The 20,043-nt window shown below is 35.4% G+C and overlaps 1 non-coding gene across 1 annotated transcript; it reads left to right on the top strand.

Annotated features, from left to right (window-relative positions):
- The first annotated feature begins 480 nt into the window (after nt 1-480).
- Nucleotides 481-693, top strand: LOC142173174 (small nucleolar RNA U3). The gene has a single exon (XR_012702604.1). It is a non-coding gene; the product is annotated as a small nucleolar RNA U3 (small nucleolar RNA).
- The last annotated feature ends 19,350 nt before the right edge of the window (nt 694-20,043 follow it).

Here is a 20,043-nt window from a genome sequence, read left to right as displayed (position 1 = left end):
GGCAATGCCATGGCTGCAAAACACCGGTTGCATGTGTGAGACAGAAATCTCAGTCACAGGCCATACCAGGTTGCCATGCCACGATACGGGTCATCTCCATGCCCGAATTGGTTAAGCTCAGATAGAGAAACGTCATCATCACAGCCTCTTAATCGCACAACCATCCACACTGAATAAACAACACACACACAAACACAAAGTGAAGATAGAGATGTCAGTGTATATAACATAAAATCCTTTTTGTTTTTTCAGTTTATGCTTCTGCTTGTTTCCACAAACAATGGGCTGTTGTTTTATAATAATGGAGGAAAATCAATGGTGAACAGAGCGGGGCAACCACCCTCTTAAAGAAAATCCCAATACTCTCTGTTTTGCCTCATTTCTTTCTCTTTCTTTCTGGGCTAACCGTCCTTTCTAGAGCAATTCTTTGGGTTTTTTTTTTTGAGACCTTACTTGAACAGCATCTGTTCTATAGGCTCGTCGACCTTACTTGAACAACATTTGTTCTATAGGCTTGTACCACTGCTGTATCCTTGAGTTCTAAGGAGATAGGAAACCAAGTCTAAGTGGATGAAATGTGGCCATGAGCCAGACCGTGATTAGCATATCTTTGGTGGCCCTTGGGCCACTGAACAGTAGAGGATCGTTCTCAGACCCACGAGAGGTCTAGGGTGGTCGGCTCTCAGACAGAGTAAAGACAACAACTTATATGAGAAATTCCTTGGTTTTTCACCTCCGAATTTCCCGGGACAGTTAAGTTTTTTAAACCGAGACTTACACGGGCCTTTAGGTTAAAAAGTGAGGCTCGGATTTACTGTATCTTTTGACAAAGCAAAAAAGAAAGCAACCCCAACCATGGCTGCAAACACCAATTTGCTATACAAAAGCCATACCAGGCCGCCCCGCCATATTTTCTCAAGGCCATGATTGAGCATAGCCAGAAAGGAAAGCAATCATCACAGCCCATTTACAGTATAAGTAGCAGCAGCATAAAGAGAAGAGAAGAGGAATATAGGGGTGTGTTTTGATGACTGTTTATTTTTTTTCTTTTCTTGTATAATTCAAAGGGCTGTTGGGTATTTTTTGGTTACCAGAGGAGAATCACAGGCATAACAGAGAGGGACAACCACCCTTTACAAAAAAAAAAAACCAATCTCTCTGATGCCTCATTCTTCCTTCTTTCTAGGCTATTCTCAGCTCATACTGAGCAAATATGGTGATTCAGTAGGAGTGCCGGATGATTTATAACTTGCAGCAGAAAGCCGCCCATCCGACATATCCCAACATTGAATCATCAAAAAGATTCTTTCTTTTTCCCTTTCAAGCAAATGAGGCTCAAATGTGTGTTATGATAAGGCAAAAGAGAAGCCAGTCACGCCATGTCTGCAAAACACCGGTTGCATGTCAAAGACAGGAAGTCTCAATCACAATTCACAGGCCATACTGGGTTACCTTGCCAAGATACGGGTCAGGTCATCTCAATGCCCGAATTGGTTAGCCTAGATATAGAAACATCATCATCATTGCCTCTTTATGTACCTTCTTTCCGCACCGAAAAACAACACACACCAGGAAAGACCAAGATGTCAGTGTATATAACTTGAATCCTTTTTGCTCTTTCTGCTTTTATCATAAACAAGGGCTGTTGGTTTTTATATAATGGAGGAAATCAACGGCAGAACAGCAAGGGCTCAGATTTGTTGTGTCTCTTACCATAGCATAAGAGAAGGCGACATCACCATGGCTGCAGAGACCAGTTTGCTACATAAAGCCGTAACCGGTCACCCCGCCAAGATATAAATCGGATATTTTCTCAATTCCGTAATTGAACATAGCCCAGAAAGAAAAACAAGATTTGCACAAATAAGATGGTTTGAGGCCAACGTTAAACGGCTCAGATGTGTGTTATGATAAGGCAAATAAGAAGTCAGCCATGCCATGGCTACAAACATTGCTTGCATGTGAGAGAGAAACCTCAGTCACAGGCTATACCAAGTTGCCAAGCCAAGATACGGGTCATACAATCCCCATGCCGTAATTGATTAGCGCAGATATAGAATCATCATCATCATTGCCTCTTTATGCACCTTCTATAAAAAAGGATAGCCCAGTGCACAAAGCAACCCGCATTCAGGCAGGGGTCAGGGGAAGCGCCGCTCCCTAAGGGGTGTACTGTAGGCAGCCTACCTTGACACAAGCATCATTGCCTCTTTATGCACGTTCCATCAACGCCAAAAAAACAACACACCACACACACAGAGGAAAGGCAAATATGTAGTAGTACTAGGAGGAGTAATATTGTTTGATTATATTCTTCATGTTTCTGTTGTTTCCATGACAAGGGCTGTTGGCTTTTTGTGAATAGAGAAAAATCAACAGCAGAACAGAGAGGGGCAACCACCCTTTAAAGAAAATCCCAAACTCTCAGTTTTGCTTCATTTCTTTTTGGGCTGATAACTTGTAGAAGAACGTAGCACATGTCACATATTCCCAACATTACAACAACAACAACAACAACGGCATAACAACAGCATACCCAGTGTATCACACAATGTGGGGCCTGAAGAGGGTAATGAATCACAGAAAAGATTCTGTTATTTTTTTTCTTTTCAGCAAATGGGGCTCAGATGTGTGTTATTGATAAGGCAAAAGAGAAAACAGCCACGCCATGGCTGCAAACACCGGTTGCATATCAGAGACAGAAGTCTCGATCACATGACATACCGGGTTGCCAAGCCAAGATACGGGTCGAGTCATCTCCATGCCCGAATCGGATATCTCAGATATAGTAACATCATCACCACTGCCTCATTATGCACCTTCCATCCACACTCTAAAAACAATACACACAGTCACAAGCGCATGCACACACACACACACACAAAAGACAGAGATGCAATGTATATAAGTTAAGTCCTTTTCCAGTTTCTGCTGTTCTCATAAACAAAGGGCTGTTGGTTGTTTGATAATGGAGAAAAATCAATGGCGGAACAGAGAGGGACAACCACTCTTTTAAAGAAAATCCCAATACTCTCTGTTTTGCCTCATTTCTTTCCTTTCTGGACTAACCTTTGCCTTTTATGGGGGAATTCTTTGGTTTTTCACAACAGAATTTCCCAGCTCTCTTCTCCTCTTTTCTCTGTATATAATTACATGTGGGGTAGTGAGAGAGAGGAGAAAAAAAGAGAGAAGTACGAGTTAGTTTCTTAAATCAAGAATTTCACAGTCCTTTCGGTTTAAAATCTCTGTTACAGTCTTAAAGTGAGACTTACAAGAGTCTTTTGGTTAAAATCTCTCAAAAGAGAATAATGGCTCACCATTGAAGAACATGAAATGGGTATTGAGGGCTCAGATTTTCCGTATTTGAACTAAGCAAAAGAGAAAGCGACGCCGCCATGGCTGCAGACACCAGTTTGCTATACAAAGCCATACTGTATCGCCTCGCCAAGATACGGTCAGTATTTTCTCAATGCCATGATCAAACATAGCCAAGAACGGAAAGCAATCATCACAGCCCCTTTACAACATCAGTAGCAGCAGCACAAAGAGAAGAGGAAAACAAAGAAGTGTACAGGGGTGTGTTTGGATGAAAGATTTTTTTTTTCTTTTTTCTTGTTTATTTGAAAGGGCTGTTGGTTTTTCTGGTTATCAATGGATAAATCACGGGCATAGCAGAGAGGGGCAACCACCCTGTACAAAAAAATCCCAGTCTCTGATGCCTCATTCTCTAAGCTATGCGTAACTCTTTGCTTTACTGGTAAGAACCTCTGGGTAGGCTCAGGTTCTCTGTTTTCCAGAGAACAAAAAAATTTGAAAACTGCCATGGCTGCAAGCATCAGTATGTCATGAGACAGAGAACAAACACCACAAATGGAACTTCTCTCCCCATATCTCACAGACCCATCTGAGCTGCCACGCCAAGTTACAGTTTTCTTCAGCTCAATAGAAATATATGTTTCATCTTCCGCAGAAGATAAAATCTTCATAGCCTCAACAACAACAACAACAACAAACCAAGTTGAATCTCACAAGTGGGATGGGGAAGGGTAGTGTGTACGTAGACCTTACCCCTACTTTGAGAAGGCATGAGGGGATATTTCCGAAAAAGAAACAGAGAGAGTAGAAAAAGGAAAAGAGGGAGGTCCTGTGAAATTTCACAAAAAGGGTGGTTTTGCAATCAGAAAAATTTATCAGCGGCAACCCAGAATGACAGAGACGGGCAAAACCACCCATTGGAACTCCCACAACTCTCTGCTTCACCGCAGACTTAAACTAATGAGATTTGGAAAGATACTTACGCGACAAAATATAAACAATGGCATCAAAGCATCCTATTTGAGCAAATCACCCCTGCTTCGGTCGAGGCTCAGATCTGTGTTATAACTCAAGCAAAAGGAGATCTGACGACGCCATGGCTGCAAAGACCACCAGAAATCTGGAGGCATGCCCCGCCAAGATACAGGCCAGATAATATCAAATGCCTGATTAATAAGCTTAGAAAGAATGGAAGATCCACAATCATCATCGCCTCTTTCAAGCCATAGTCACCATCATCGGCATAACTTGTCTCAAAACCAAACGAACCAATAAAAGCTTGTTTGGGTTGTTGTTACCCATTGTATTGTTATTTTAGATAGGCCAAATAAATAGATAGCCCCTTAAAACCCACCAGGAGAATCCGGCGAAACCATGGCTGCAAAACCCACCAGGAGAGACCTCGGAGCATGCCCGCCAAGATACGTGTCGATAATCTCAATTGCCCGATTAATATGATAGATTTACAAAATTATCATCGCTACTTTCAAGTCGTCAATCATACTCATCGCGCCGGCATAACTTGTCCCTAAACCAAGAGAATTCATCAACTATGAACTCACAGAGAAAGAGAACCCAACCTTAGAGACTCCTGCACTCTCCGAGTCATAAAAGGCTCATTCTTTTAGCACTATTAAGGCATAAGGGAGGCTCAAAATCCCACCTTTTTCAGACAAAATCAAAAGAGATTTAAAACCTGGCATGGCTGCAAGCAACAGCTAGCCTTATGAGACAGAAGAAACACCAAAAATGGAACTTTGCTCCCCAAATCTCAGACCCATCTGAGCTGTCATGCCAAGATACAGTGTTTTCAGCTCAAGAGAAAATGCCTGATTCATCTCCCACAGAAGACTAAAATCTTCACAGCCTAATTGCATTGAAACGAAGAGTATAACAAGAACAGGAAACTAGCCAGGTCATTATGTAATTTCACCAAAAGAGTGTTTTGTAATTGGAAAACTTCTCATTTAAGTGATCACTGGCAGCAGAGAATGCCAGGGAGGGGCAAAACCACTCATTAAAACTCCCTACAGCTATCTGCATTCACCACAGCCTCAGACTTAAAACTAATGAGACTTTCACAGTTTTTGGAGTTCTTTGCATTTTGAAAAGCATAACTAAAAAGTCCATTTTGACAACCAGTGAAACAAGAGATTAGGCCTTTTGAGCTCCATTAATGGATAAAACAGAGAAAACTAAATTGTGAATTTTGCAATTCATGCAGTCAAATCATTCCATCATATAAAACAACAACATCAACAACTACTAAGCCTCATAACAAATCGGTATGAATCCTCTACATCACATTCCAAAATTAGCCGAAATTTCTAAAATTGGTACATATATTGAGGCTCAGATCTGTGTTTAACCTGAGGCAAAAGGAGAGTCCAACGACGCCATGGTTGCAAAACCCACCAGGGTAAACCTGAGGGCATTGCCCCGCCAAGATACGGGTCGGGTTATCTCAAAATGTCCCGATTAATTAATGAGCTCAGAAGGGAATGATAAAATCATCATCGCCTCTTTGTAGCCGTCGATTATACTCACCGTCACCGCTTCCACCAGCTCCACCGGCAAGCATAGAATGCTCCGGCGAAAGCATTAAAAAAAAGAAAAAGGAAAAAAGAGTGGAAGGGTATAGAAACCCTTAATATATATATATATATATATACTCCCTCCGTTAAAATTGATAAAAAGGGCTGTTATTGGAGTTCTTACAGTAATGGGGAAATCATAGGCTGATGCAGAGAGAGGCAACCGCCCTTTCAATGAAAATCCTCAAACTCTCTGTAGCCTCATTCTTTCCCTTCTGAGCTTTTGCTTTCCTCATTTGACATTTCTCGAAATTATTGTTTACTATATAGTGTACCCAAAAGCCTGTGAAAACTTCGTACTATACGCTAGTAGGTTTGCTGTGATTGATCTTGTATGGTTTTTAACTTATTTTAAAGTATTTTTTTACTTTGACAAATATTGGAAAAAGTTAAAAAGAATTTAAATCTGACTAGCTTAAAGGTCAATTCAAACACGCTCTTACTTTTGAAATCTATCGGTAAATATTATTTTAGTTAATCTTTTTACAAGGGGTCACTAAGGAACCAGGGGTCGTTTCGTATAAGAATAATATAAAATAACGTGTATTAGTAATGTATGGGTTAGTGATATAAATATTAGTTATGCAAAAATTATTTTTTATTTACTGTTTTGTGTGATGTACTAAAAATAAAAATTATATTTAAGAAAATTTATTATTTATAAAAAAGTCCTCCATATTTTTAGCTTTAAGGAACTTAAAGCCTTTAAGGATAGCCATACTAATGCATGCATTAATAGCCTTGTGCTAATACCATAATTTGTTATGTATTAGTTATACATAGGATAATACCAAATAGGTTGTACAACTAATATTTGCATTAGTAATACATCGAATGAAAAAGTATACCAAACAAGAAATTATTATCGTCAAAAGGCAATGCAAAAATTATTTTCTCCAATGAATTCTGCCAAACTACCCCTTAGGGCTATAAAAATAATAGTACAAGATATCTTTGAAAAAGAAATCAAATTGTTTTTATTCAATTGTAAAAGGAATGTGCCGTAATAAAATATACTTTTGGATTTTATGATATGTATTTTTTTTCTTGTAGATTTTAAGGATAAAGTGATTATTATAATTTGACAAGTCTGTTATGAAATATATAGCATTATAATATATGTTCATAATTCCTTAAAAAAAGTGCGTACTCGCCTACTCACTCGCAAAAGAGAAGAATAGATTCATTTGTTTTGGTGACTAACCGTGGTTCAGTTGTCGTCCCCTGCCTCCGGACACCTTAGAATAGATTTGATTGAAGGGGCGGTGAAGAATGAACAAAATAGTTTGACGATTTAAATTCCAATCGAATCACAGTTACTCCTACTATTTTTTAATGATGTAATTACCCTATAAATAAAAATATTGAGAATTATGTCGTACATTGAAAAAAGGTCAAATACATAAACATGCACCGAAACTTGACACCGATTTTTACTTGGACACGTAAAGTTTGGCTCTTTCCTATCAACCACGTGACCATCCTCCCATGTGTGCCAATTAAACATAGACCTCATATCCGGCCTTAAATTTTAGGAGCGTGTATGTAAACGCGACTGATGTGTAATATGTAGCTAATAAAAATCTCCCCACGTGTCTAAGTAGTCCACATAAGCTCTGTTTGTCTTAAAACAAATTTACTCGCTTCATTTTTACCCTAAATCAATCCCGTTTATCAACCCATCTCCCCGCCGTCTCCTACCATAAAATCCCAAAATTATAGGTCGAGTAGTGTTCGATTTCAATTTTCTTCCATCCTTACAAGTATATTTCATTATTTACCGACTATTAAGCGAGGTATTTGTTGAGGGGTTAGTTGCATGCATAAAATCTAGAAGCCCATGTTAATGAGCTACTATTTTTGAGGAATAATCAAGGTTTTTAAGTACATGTAAGCTTGTATATTGTTTATATTTATGATTATTATAGTTATAGTGGTGATTTTGAAACTTTCCCTAAAAAGTTAGGGTTTTTTTTTGTCCGATTGAGAGAATCTGAGGTGGACTTTTTGTCTTTTATTTTATTTTGCAGTGTAAAATCTTTGTCATGTCTAGAGAATTTATTCAAATTCGGTTTCACCATGATGGTACTTTTACCAATGAAGCCAAGCCAAAATACATAGGTGAAAGAGACGTGGAAATCTACGGTTTTGAAAAAAATCACTTTTCCTTGGTCGAATTGCAGTTTTATTCTAAAGATCTTGGGTATAATAATGTTGTTGTTTTCTATATTTTTAACCAAGTGACAAACGACTTTGTTTTGTTGGAAAATAATAGTCAGCTTTATAATATTGTCTCTCATCTTAAAGTTTTACATTATTTGGACTTATTTATTGAGCATATTATTAATGGCCATGTTGTAGTTGAAGGGGTGATCCCATGTGGTCTTACTAGTGGGGCAGATGTTGAAGACAACCTTTTAATTATTAGGTCTAGGGCAGCACATGTTGGGTCAAACAATATAAATACAAAAGTACCTGCTGAAGATAACCTAAGTGTGGTTGAAGGGGCACAAACAATTGAGGACCTGACACTAGAAGATGTTGTAGTTTTTGAAGATTTAGATGGGATTGAAGACACAACAGATCTTGATCTTCTATCAGATATGGATAGTAGTGAGTCTGAATTGGATGTCATACCTGATGTAGATGATAGTGAGGTTGATGAAAAGTTAAGAGAATTAAGAAATAAAAGAAGGAGTAAAAAGTGGCAGAAAAATAATAGAAAAAAACTTACTGCAACACATGAAGTACCAATAGGAGAAGCTGGGATGGATAAAGGGTTTGAAGACATTGGAATAAATAAGAGAGACAAATACGCAGGGGACTTAGGTGGGGATGAGGACTATCTTGGTAGTTCAGACCTTGGAAGTGATGATTCTGAGGATGAGTTAGATGTTGAAGCTGAAAGGGGTATTGATTTACCGGCTAGAAGAAGAAGCAAAAAGGTTAGACATTGTTACACCCCATATTTTCGTACGTGGGAGTACATCATAAGTCAATTAATATAAGCTCAGAAATGAGATCGTCTTTGAAAGTACATAAAGTAAGTTAACCATGTTACCTTGGAGGCTACAAATCTTTAAGATCGTGGATAACAACTACCAAGAGGGTTGAAAGGCTTATGAGCTGAGCAAATTGAAGAAAATAAGTTTCGTCGAATGTCGACAAGTTGGGAATGTTATAACATGTACTTTTGGGGTGATACTAGGGTTCTTAACGTGATAAAAAGGTTATGTCATAAGTAATTTTAGTCGTATGATAGTCGTGTGTTACATTTTGAAGCCAAGCGAGTTTTGGAACAAAAGTTGGCAAAGGTCATAACAAGTTACATTCATAATGTGTTGAACATTAGGTCAAATATAGCAGAGCTTTTCTCTTAATACACTTTGAACTACAGGATTATCCACATATCAAATGGAAGATATACGAGTCTAGTTTCTAACGCATTAAACCGTCTGTCGGTATGACATCAGAGTAAAGAGATATTTGCAGTTTCGCGATACTGCGCAGACTGCATAGGTGACAAGTAGGTGGGTTACTAAAGCTTTTTGAGCACTCGTATGTTATATGAGGTCTTTTGGGGACATTTTATATACCAAATTGAAGTTCTTGGATTTTAGTTTCCAACGCTTTTAACCGTTCGTTCATAGGACATACTGATAAAAAGATATAAGCATTGGGAGAAGGTGCAATGCTAGGGTGCCAAGTAGCACCTTTTTGACTTTTCAAAAAAATAGGTATTTATATCCCTTATGTCGTCTCTTTTTTTATTTTTCTAGAAACTACGACCAAATAAGACCCATAAACTTACCCTTAAGCTCCATACACGGGTTTCAAAGAACATTAACATCCCGGATACGAAATCAAGAAGCGATAATATTAGAACGATTTGTACGACGTAAGTATCGCTATATCGCCTCTCTTTTTCTTTGTAGTTTGAGTTTTGGAAGGTATTTAATAGCTACAAAAATACCTACTTTTTGTATTTAAGATTTTAAATATCAAGGAAGGTTGATAAATTCGTTTCCTAATAGTTAGAACTCACGGGATGGTAATAGGAAGCTGAGAGTTCTAGTTATTCGACTTGTAGTGGACTGTTTTGTGGGTTGTTTCGTGTTATTTTTGAGATGTCTATTTTGCTACCGTTCAATGGATTTTTGGGAGGATAAATGTTATGGAGAAACACCACATAATGGCGAAATTATAGATTAGTCGTTCTTTGTAACATTTTCGGGGTGTTTGACACTACTATAGTTGTCGTTTTAGGAATGTGATTGGGGTATGTTGGGCTGTTGTAAGCTACATATAACATAGATTTTGACTTGAATCCATTGTATGAGATAATTTTATTGTGTTCTTGCATGTGCTTAATGTTATCTTGATATTGATTAAGTTAAATGGATGGGCTAGACATGAACTAGTGAATAAAGTTGCTAATTGAGGATAGTTGGAGTTATGAATTATTTTCTTTGTTATAAATATATGGTATAAGGCTGGAATCATTGATGAATAACTTCATTATCATGTTAATGATACTGATAAGTTAAATTAAGAAGTCTATAAGGGGTGATATGGGGTATACAGGTTTCAATAGGAGCTTGCCGCTCGTCGTGAAGTAGTTGTGACTTGTTGTTATATGGTGTCTTGTTATTGATAATTATGTATTATTGGATTGATTTGGTCATTGTTATTGGTATATGGTATTGGAGTAGGCTCTTGTTACAGGGGAGATGCTGCTCAAATTTACATAAACGAGTTACTAGTTTAAGTTGCAGACTTAGCCTTTACTCAGCACACTGATTTTGAATCTCCTTATGTTATGGTAGATTGAGTTAAGTTGTTTGAAGAATTGCTTGAAAGTTATCAAGGAATCAATGGAACTAAGGTATGTTAAGGCTATCCCTTCTTTCCTCTTGGCATGATCCATACGATGCAACGAAGCGAGCAAGCACGCAATTTTCACAAATGATTCTATTCCTAGAAGTACTAGGGTTGCCTATGTTCTAGATTCCCCATACGTTCTACTATCATATCGTTTGTTCACGGGTCAATGACATTCTGAGAGATATTATGTCATCTCTTTCTTTATTTTTCTAGAAACCACGACCAAATAAGACCCATAAAATTACCCTTAAAATCTATACAAAGGTTTCAAATAACATTAACATCCCGGGTACGAAATCAAGAAGTGATAACATTAGAACGATCCCTACGACATAAGTATCGCTATATCGCCTCTCTTTTTCTTTGTAGTTTGAGTTTTGGAAGGTATTTAATAGTTACAAAAATATCTACTTTATGTATTTAAGATTTTAAATATCAAGGAAGGTTTTTAAATTCGTTTCCTAATAGTTAGAACTCACGGGACGGTGATCGGAAGCCGAGAGTTCAAGTTATTCGACTTGTAGTAGACTATTTTGTGGGTTATTTCGTGTTGTTTTTGGGCTGTCTATTTTGCTACTGTTTAGTGGAGTTTTGGGAGGAGAAATGGTATGGAGAAACACCACATAATGGCGAAATTATAGATTAGTCATTCTTTGTAATATTTTCGAGATGTTTGACACTACTATAGTTGTCGTTTTAGGAATGAAGTGATTGGGGTGTGTTGGGCTGTTGTAAGCTAAATATAACATAGATTTTGACTTGAATACACTTTATGAGATAATTTTTTTGTGTTCTTGCATGTGCTTAAGGTTATCTTGATATTGATTAAGTTAAATAGATGGGCTAGACATGAACCAGTGAATAAAGTTGCTAATTGATGATAGTTAGAGTTGTGAATTATTTTCTTTGTTATAAATATATGGTATAAGGCTGGAATCATTGGCAAATGACTTTATTATCATGTTAATGCTACTATTAAGTTAAATTAAGAAGTCTATAAGGGGTGATATGGGGTATACATGTTTCAATAGGAGTTTGCTGCTCGTCGTGAAGTAGTTGTGACTTGTTTGTTATATGGTGTCTTGTTATTGATAATTATGTATTGTTGGATTGATCTGGTCATTGTTGATAGTATATGGTATTGGAGTAGGCTCTTGTTACAGGGGAGATGCTGCCCAAATTTACATAAATGAGTTACTAGTTTAAGTTGCAGACTTAGCCTTTGCTCAACACACTGATTTTGAATCTCCTTATGCTATGGTAGATTGAGTTGAGTTGTTTGAAGAATTGCTTGGAAGTTATCAAGGAATCAATGGAGCTAAGGTATGTTAAGGCTATCCCTTCTTTCCTTTTGGCATGATCCATATGATGTAACGAAGCGAGCAACTTTCACAAATGATTCTATTTCTAGAAGTACTAGGATTGCCTATATTCTTGATTCCCCATACATCCGACTATCATATCGTCTGTTCATGGGTCAATGACATTCTGAGAGATTTTTTTGACTTACTTCATTATGCATTGCATTCATTTATACATGTATATTGACCCATGACCCGATGGTGTTGTATACGCATATAGTATATGTATATGGGGTATGGGAAAAGGTTATGACGTTATATCCCTTATGTCGTCTCTTTATTCATTTTTATAGAAACCACGACCAAATAAGACCCATAAACTTACCCTTAAGATCTATACAAGGGTTTTAAATAACATTAACATCACGGGTACGAAATCAAGAATCGATAACATTAAAACGATCCCTACGACGTAAGTATCGCTATATAGCCTCTCTTTTTCTTTGTAGTTTGAGTTTTGGAAGGTATTTAATAGTTACGAAAATATCTACTTTATGTATTTAAGATTTTAAATATCAAGGAAGGTTGATAAATTCGTTTCCTAATAGTTAGAACTCACGGGACGGTGATCTGAAGCCGAGAGTTTAAGTTATTCGATTTGTAGTGGACTGTTTTGTGGGTTGTTTCGTGTTATTTTTTTGGGCTGTCTATTTTGTTACCGTTCAATGGATTTTTGGGAGGATAAATGGTATGTAGAAACACCACATAATGGCGAAATTATAGATTAGTCGTTCTTTGTAACATTTTCGGGGTGTTTGACACTACTATAGTTGTCGTTTTAGAAATAAAGTGATTGGGGTATGTTGGGCTGTTGTAAGCTACATATAACATGGATTTTGACTTGAATCCATTGTATGAGATAATTTTATTGTGTTCTTGCATGTGCTTAATGTTATCTTGATATTGATTAAGTTAAATGGATGTGCTAGACATGAACTAGTGAATAAAGTTGCTAATTGAGGATAGTTGGAGTTGTGAATTATTTTCTTTGTTATAAATATATGGTATAAGGCTGGAATCATTGATGAATGAATTCATTATCATGTTAATGATACTGATAAGTTAAATTAAGAAGTCTATAAGGGGTGATATGGGGTATACAGGTTTCAATAGGAGCTTGCCGCTCGTCATGAAGTAGTTGTGACTTGTTGTTGTTATATGGTGTCTTGTTATTGATAATTACGTATTGCTGGATTGATCTGGTCATTGTTGTTGGTATATGGTATTAGAGTAGGCTCTTTTTACAGGGGAGATGCTGCCTAAATTTACATAAACGAGTTACTAGTTTAAGTTGCAGACTTAGCCTTTACTGAACATACTGATTTTGAATCTCCTTATGCTATGGTAGATTGAGTTGAGTTGTTTGAGGACTTCTTTGGAAGTTATAAAGGAATCAATGGTGCTAAGGTATGTTAAGTCTATCCCTTCTTTCCTATTGGCATGATTCATATGATGCAGCGAAGCGAGCAAGCACGCAACTTTCACAAATGATTCTATTCCTAGAAGTACTAGGGTTGCCTATGTTCTTGATTCCCCATACGTCCTACTATGATATCGTATGTTCATGGGTCAATGACATTCTGAGAGATCTTATTGACTTACTTCATTATGCATTGCATTCTTTTATACATGTATATTGACCCATGACCAGATGGCGTTGTATACGCGTATAGTATATGTATATGGGGTATGAGAAAATGTTATGGCGTTATATACGCACCTCCACCTGATCAGCTGGTGTACTTTGATGATTTCGCCCACATAGGCCGAGATGATATAATGGGATGCCCTCCGAGGCTTGATGATGTTATGTACCCATATACCTATGCATGATGTGACATTTATACGCATATGCATGACATTATAAATATTTCATGATTCACATAGCTATTCTGACTTACATGTTGAGTTATTTACTCCATGTTTCTTTCATGTCTTTTATATAATGATTTCATGCCTTACATACTCGGTACTTTATTTGTATTGATGTCCCTTTTGCTTGGGGATGCTGCATTTAATGCCAGCAGATTCTAATAGACAGGTTGAGACTTGAGAGTCTTCCTTGTAGGCTATCAGCTTAGTGGAAGGTGTTGGTGCACTCCACTTGCTCCGGAGTTTCCTATTTGGTTAGTATGATTTGGATATGTATTGATTGGTATGACGGGGCTTTGTCCCGACCTTTATGACGTTTATGCACTTTTAGAGACTTGTAGACATATCTCATGCATACGGATACTTGTATGGCCTTGTCGGCCTATGTTTTTAGTGTACAAATGATCATGTCAGCCTTATAGGCCCGTATGTCACATGTATAAGTTTGTATTCAATGTTGGATCGTCCTAGGCCGAGTATTCTCTTATATTTTATTCTGGTTATCTTATGACGTCACTTCTGGCCAATTTACCCATGATAAGTGTCACGCACCCAACTGAGGTGGGACGTGATTCGCACTCAACCCTTACCATTCGTTGAGTGAATCATGTGCTAGTTGTATCAAAACTTAAGGTTCAATAGCAAACAACCTAGTGCGCTTAAATATTCATTCTAGTCAAGTTGCGATTCGTAAACGGACTGATAAAATAATCAATAAAGGATAAATCCCAAAATATCTTACTACTAACCCACTAACAAGTCACGAGCCTCTAGAATTTGAAAAAAACTGAAATACATAGCCCGCAGGGCATTCCCCGAAAATAAAATAAATATCTAAAAATAAATAATAGTCTAAAAAGAGTCTGCTATCGATGGGATGAATCAACGGAGTCCGTAAACTAAATCTGAAATATCTCCTCTAGCCACGTGCCTTGTTACATGCGTCCTCAATACCTTCCACATGACGTAGCAGGCCCAAACGGGCTAAGTATCACCAAAGGATACCCTGTAAGTCTCATAGGCTACCTCCTAAAAAGGCAGAGCGATACCTTCTGGGAAAATAATATGAAAGAAAACGGACATATGTAAAATCATATAAAATTTTATAAACAAGTAATGAGCTAGAAATTGAAACTATAAGCTGAATTGTAAGCCAATACTGAACATTTTTCTGAAAATCAGTACACGTAGTGGTCCTGCGTACATGAGCATGTGGGAACACGTACGGGAGAAGTGTCGGCCTATCTCCCCAGCAAACAATTGGCACCTGCGAGCATGGGGTAACTAACCCTGGCATCATGGCACTCACGTTGGAGGAGGTTGGCCACTTCTCCCTACTGAATGATCACATTGATGCATGAATTGATGTTGAATCCGAATACTTAACTATATGTAAATATCACAAACAAACGCACTTAACAACTGGTAATACAAATGAGCATGTGTTTCTATCACATATATCGTCGTACTGAATAAGAATGAAGTAAACGTAGTATTTGGATCGCAACAAGACATGGCTTGAATTTATTAAACAAATGGAGCACATGAGTTCTAATGAAATTCTCTACTAGGAGAGTAAGCCTTAACTCACCTTAAAGCTAGCTCAGCTTCGACTTCACGTAGCCTCCAAATACTCCTGATTCACAAATTTTCAATCTACATGTAATAATCGGGTTTAATTCACATCAATACAAGTCTAAAGAATATAACATTACTCTCTTCAATTTAAGAAGATTGGTCAAATCTTCTAACTCGTGAGTTTTCAGCAATACAAGGAAACTATGTATACCCACTTCAATTCTATATTCCAATGAGTTATAATCATCACTAAGAACATATCAATTGCAACGTTGCATACTAAGTCAAGACTCCATTATCAAATTTTTACTTAAGTGCTCAAACCCTAACTCTTGTTTGGAATTATAATTAACTATCTTCATATATAACTGATAACTAAAGTAAAGGAACAAAATAAAAGAAAAAAGATGAAAGGAAAAGTAGACTCCTCTTACTCTATGTCGACGACGAGTAATTTTTGTTTCTGTGTTTCTCTGCCTTCCTCGTCGTTCATAAGCTAAGAAAGGCTTGATATCTTATGTCTCTTATTATTTTAAAAAGACCAAATGAAACCCAAATATGACCATCATTTAAAGCTCAATTGGTTGGCCCACTATATATTTAATTATATACAAATTTGGTTGAACGTGCTTCCACCTATGCTACCTTTTTACTCCAAATAAAAGCAAAAGTTTTGCCACTTAGAAAGTCTTTTTATTTTCTTTACCCCTGGCCCACTTGTCTTTCGTTGCCGACCAAGATCCTTGTATATTTCTTGCTAATTCCTTACATATAAAATAGATGTACTCCTTTTACATACATTATCGTATTGCCATTATAAGGACAAATGTATCCAGTATTGCATTTCAACACAGTGAACAAATACGATTTTATTTATTCTTAAGTATTCGTCCTACCTATATGCATATTATCCCAAATACTTCGCTTAAACCGTACAAGTCCTTATACTCTTCGAGCACTTTAATTACGTTATGAACTCCGAGATTATTAAAAAATTTAAGCTAGAAATTTATGGGGCTTTACATTCTCCCCCGCTTAGGAACATTCATCCTCGAATGTTGTGTCGTAATTGTTCTTTAGTCTAAAAGAAAGATCTTAAGACCTAAAAATTTGACTAACTCCTAAAATTTTCAAAAATTTCGGCATAGTTTCTTTTGTAACTGGAGCTATCCAAAATTTTTAACCTGTCCAAGCAACCCAACAATAATATTTCGTACATCGAGATACTCAATCCAATAAAATATAATATTAAGGCATACCAATATACCCGCTAAAGCCGCTTTACATCACTATAAGCACAAATATTCTATAACTTACCAATCCAATTATTTTAAAGCATTATACGAATTATGTACCTGGAATCTCGAACAAATAAGGATATTTTTCCTTCATGTCTTCCTCTAGCTCCCACGTAGCTTCCTTAGCTGAATGGTTGCTCCATATTACTTTTACCGAAGCAACATATACGAACCTGCCTGTCTATTTTAGCTACCGGGACCTCCTCATATGACAGAGTATCATCAAACTCTATGTCCTGCCTATCAATTACATGACTCGGGGCGTGAGAGTACTTTTTCTGAATGGACACATGAAAAACTTGATGCACTGAAGATAACTCTAGAGGTAAAGCTAGACGATACGTCACGAGCCCAATCTTTTCAAAATTCGGATAAGGCCCTATATATCTCCGGCTAAGCTTCTAATTTCTATCAAACCTCGTGATGCCTTTCATTGGAGACACCTTTAAAAATACATGGTCACCCACTTTGAACTCAAGATCGCGGCGTCTTATATCTACGTATGACTTTTGTCGGCTTTGAGCTATTTTAATTCGCTCCTGAATTAGTTTCACCCTTTTCACGGCATCTTGTACTATCACTACAACATTATGTATATATAGCTACAAATTATTAGCTACATGTATGAAAATCGTGGCTATTACCTGACAATAGCCACTAAAATTAAAATTTTGTGGCTATTTACAATTTCATAATAAAATTTAGCTACAAAACTAAATTGGCAAAGCTAGTTTATCATTTTTGCTATATTTGCTAACTGTTGTGGTAATAATTACTCAAATAGCTATAAATTTATTGTTACAATAAAATTTCGTAGCTAATCGTATTTTTTTTTTTGCCACGCAAGTGAAGTTACTGTTGCAATGGCAGCTTTATAGCCACAGAAAATTACTTCAATCAAAATGTTATAACTAAATAGATATTTTTGCCTCAAGTTATAAAAGCATGTGGCAATAACTAAATTAAACGCTATAAATTTGTTGCTACAACGATATTTTGTAGCTAATTGTGAGTTTTTGCCACACGTCTGAAATTACTGTAGCTATATTAATCTTTTAGCCACAAAATATTACTATAGAGAAAATGTTGTAGCTGAATAGGTATTTTTGCTTCAGTTATAAAAATTTGTGGCAAAAACTAACTTAATAGCTACAAACTTATTATGATATAATAAAATTGTATAGCTAAACATAAATTTTTGTCACGTGTTTGTAGTTACTGCAACTATAACATGTTAGCCACAATAATGATTTGAATATAAAAACTATTTTAAAATTCAAGTTATAAGAAACCGAGAACATCGTTGGCTTAATAGCTATAATTATTTGTTATGATAGAATGATATAACCACGACAGTCAAGAGAGACAATAAACTGCCGTAGTTAGTTATAATTTTTGTCATGCGCTTGAAGTTACCATATCAATATTATTTACCATAATAAATTAGTTGTTAAAAAAATTCATAGTTAATTAAATATTTTTGCTTTCATTACAAAATCAATGTAAGAGTTTGTCCAAAAATTAGAGAAGTTTTATGAAAATAAATTTTAAATATAAAAATTTAGATTTTCCTACAATGTAGAAAAGTTAGTAAGTGTATATAATTGAAAATTTTATTAATTCTCGAATAACAAAGATTAAAGTGCAAAAAAAAAAATCAATAATAGATCATGTGTACACTTACTTATGGCATCAATGCTTATCAACTAACTTCTTGACTTATTAACCTCATACTTTATTTTATGTATATTTGGTCCTTTATTATTTTAAATACGAATTTAGTATAATTTATTATATTTAAGCACTTATTTTAAAATAAGTACTCATATAGAAGACTTTAATAGTTTGTAGAGATATGTATGTATGGTACTTAATTATTTTAAATAAGTACTTATAGCAATTTCATATATCTAAGCACTTATTTTTTAAATAAGTGCTAATATTCATAATAGTCTTTCAAAAACTACGTTCTCCGATTATATAAACTTAATATTATAACATGGTTAATATTTAAGTCCATAACAAAAATAACTATATTGCAATTCTTACAAAATAAGTATTACTCATAGGTTTGAATTATACTTATAAAGAACACACTTGAATATATCTAATTCATGTGTAAATAACTAATTATATAGAATTTATACAACTATAAGCTCGTATCCATTACATTGTATATATAATCAAGATGATAAAAAAAAGTCATATAAATTTGGTCCTTTACTAATCTAATAATTTATTAATTATCATAAAACTCATTATCTATCGAAACAATTGAGGTTCTCATACTAGATCATGTTTCATCTCTCTTGTGACTATAAAGTTTTATTTCAAAAATAAGAATTTAATATGTTTGATAATAAAGTATATGACTCAACTAGCTAGTATATTATATTTTATATTAAGTAAATTATTACTTTTAACTTTTAATATAATTTAACTAACTATGTGATCTACTTAATTAGACTTAAGTATTTAATTATCTCACATTTAAACAAATATGCCTTTGTATGTAATTATACCGATAACTAATTATATTCAATATAAATATGCATAAAAGCTATTGATGTTGTAATCCATTAAAATTTTAATGACTTAATATTTATAATAAATCTAATTAAATATTAAAAATTAACAATTTCATACCATTTAAATATGAGCATATGACAAAAATAACAATATCATAATTCAATATCAAAAAAGTACTACTACGTGTGAGTTATAGTTATATTTTAAATAACTATGCAATTATAGTCATCACTAAACTAGTAGACTTAATCTTTGTTGCTAAATATTTTAAATTCTTTTTTGATATTTTCTTTTTATATATTGGACTATATGATACTTGACAATATATTTTGGAATATTTTTTTTTTTCATGGGAATAATTAATTATTTTTATTCTGTTTAATGTTAATTACATATTTATTTTTTGTTGTTTTTAAAATAATGTTTTAAACCATAGTTGTTTACATTTATTAATGGTATTTGTACATAAAACTATTAAAAAGTAAAAGAATATGAAACAATTAGAAACGGAAGCCAATTGGTCAAGTAAAAAGCCCCAAAACCTAGCCTTTCTTTTCTAGCTCCAGCCGCCACAGTTCCCTTCTCCATCTCCTTTTGTCTTTTTCGTTATCA

Source organism: Nicotiana tabacum, chromosome 18 (assembly GCF_000715075.1).
Source record: "Nicotiana tabacum cultivar K326 chromosome 18, ASM71507v2, whole genome shotgun sequence".
Classification (NCBI taxonomy): Eukaryota; Viridiplantae; Streptophyta; class Magnoliopsida; order Solanales; family Solanaceae; genus Nicotiana; species Nicotiana tabacum.
This window is presented reverse-complemented; position numbering and strand designations above follow the sequence as displayed.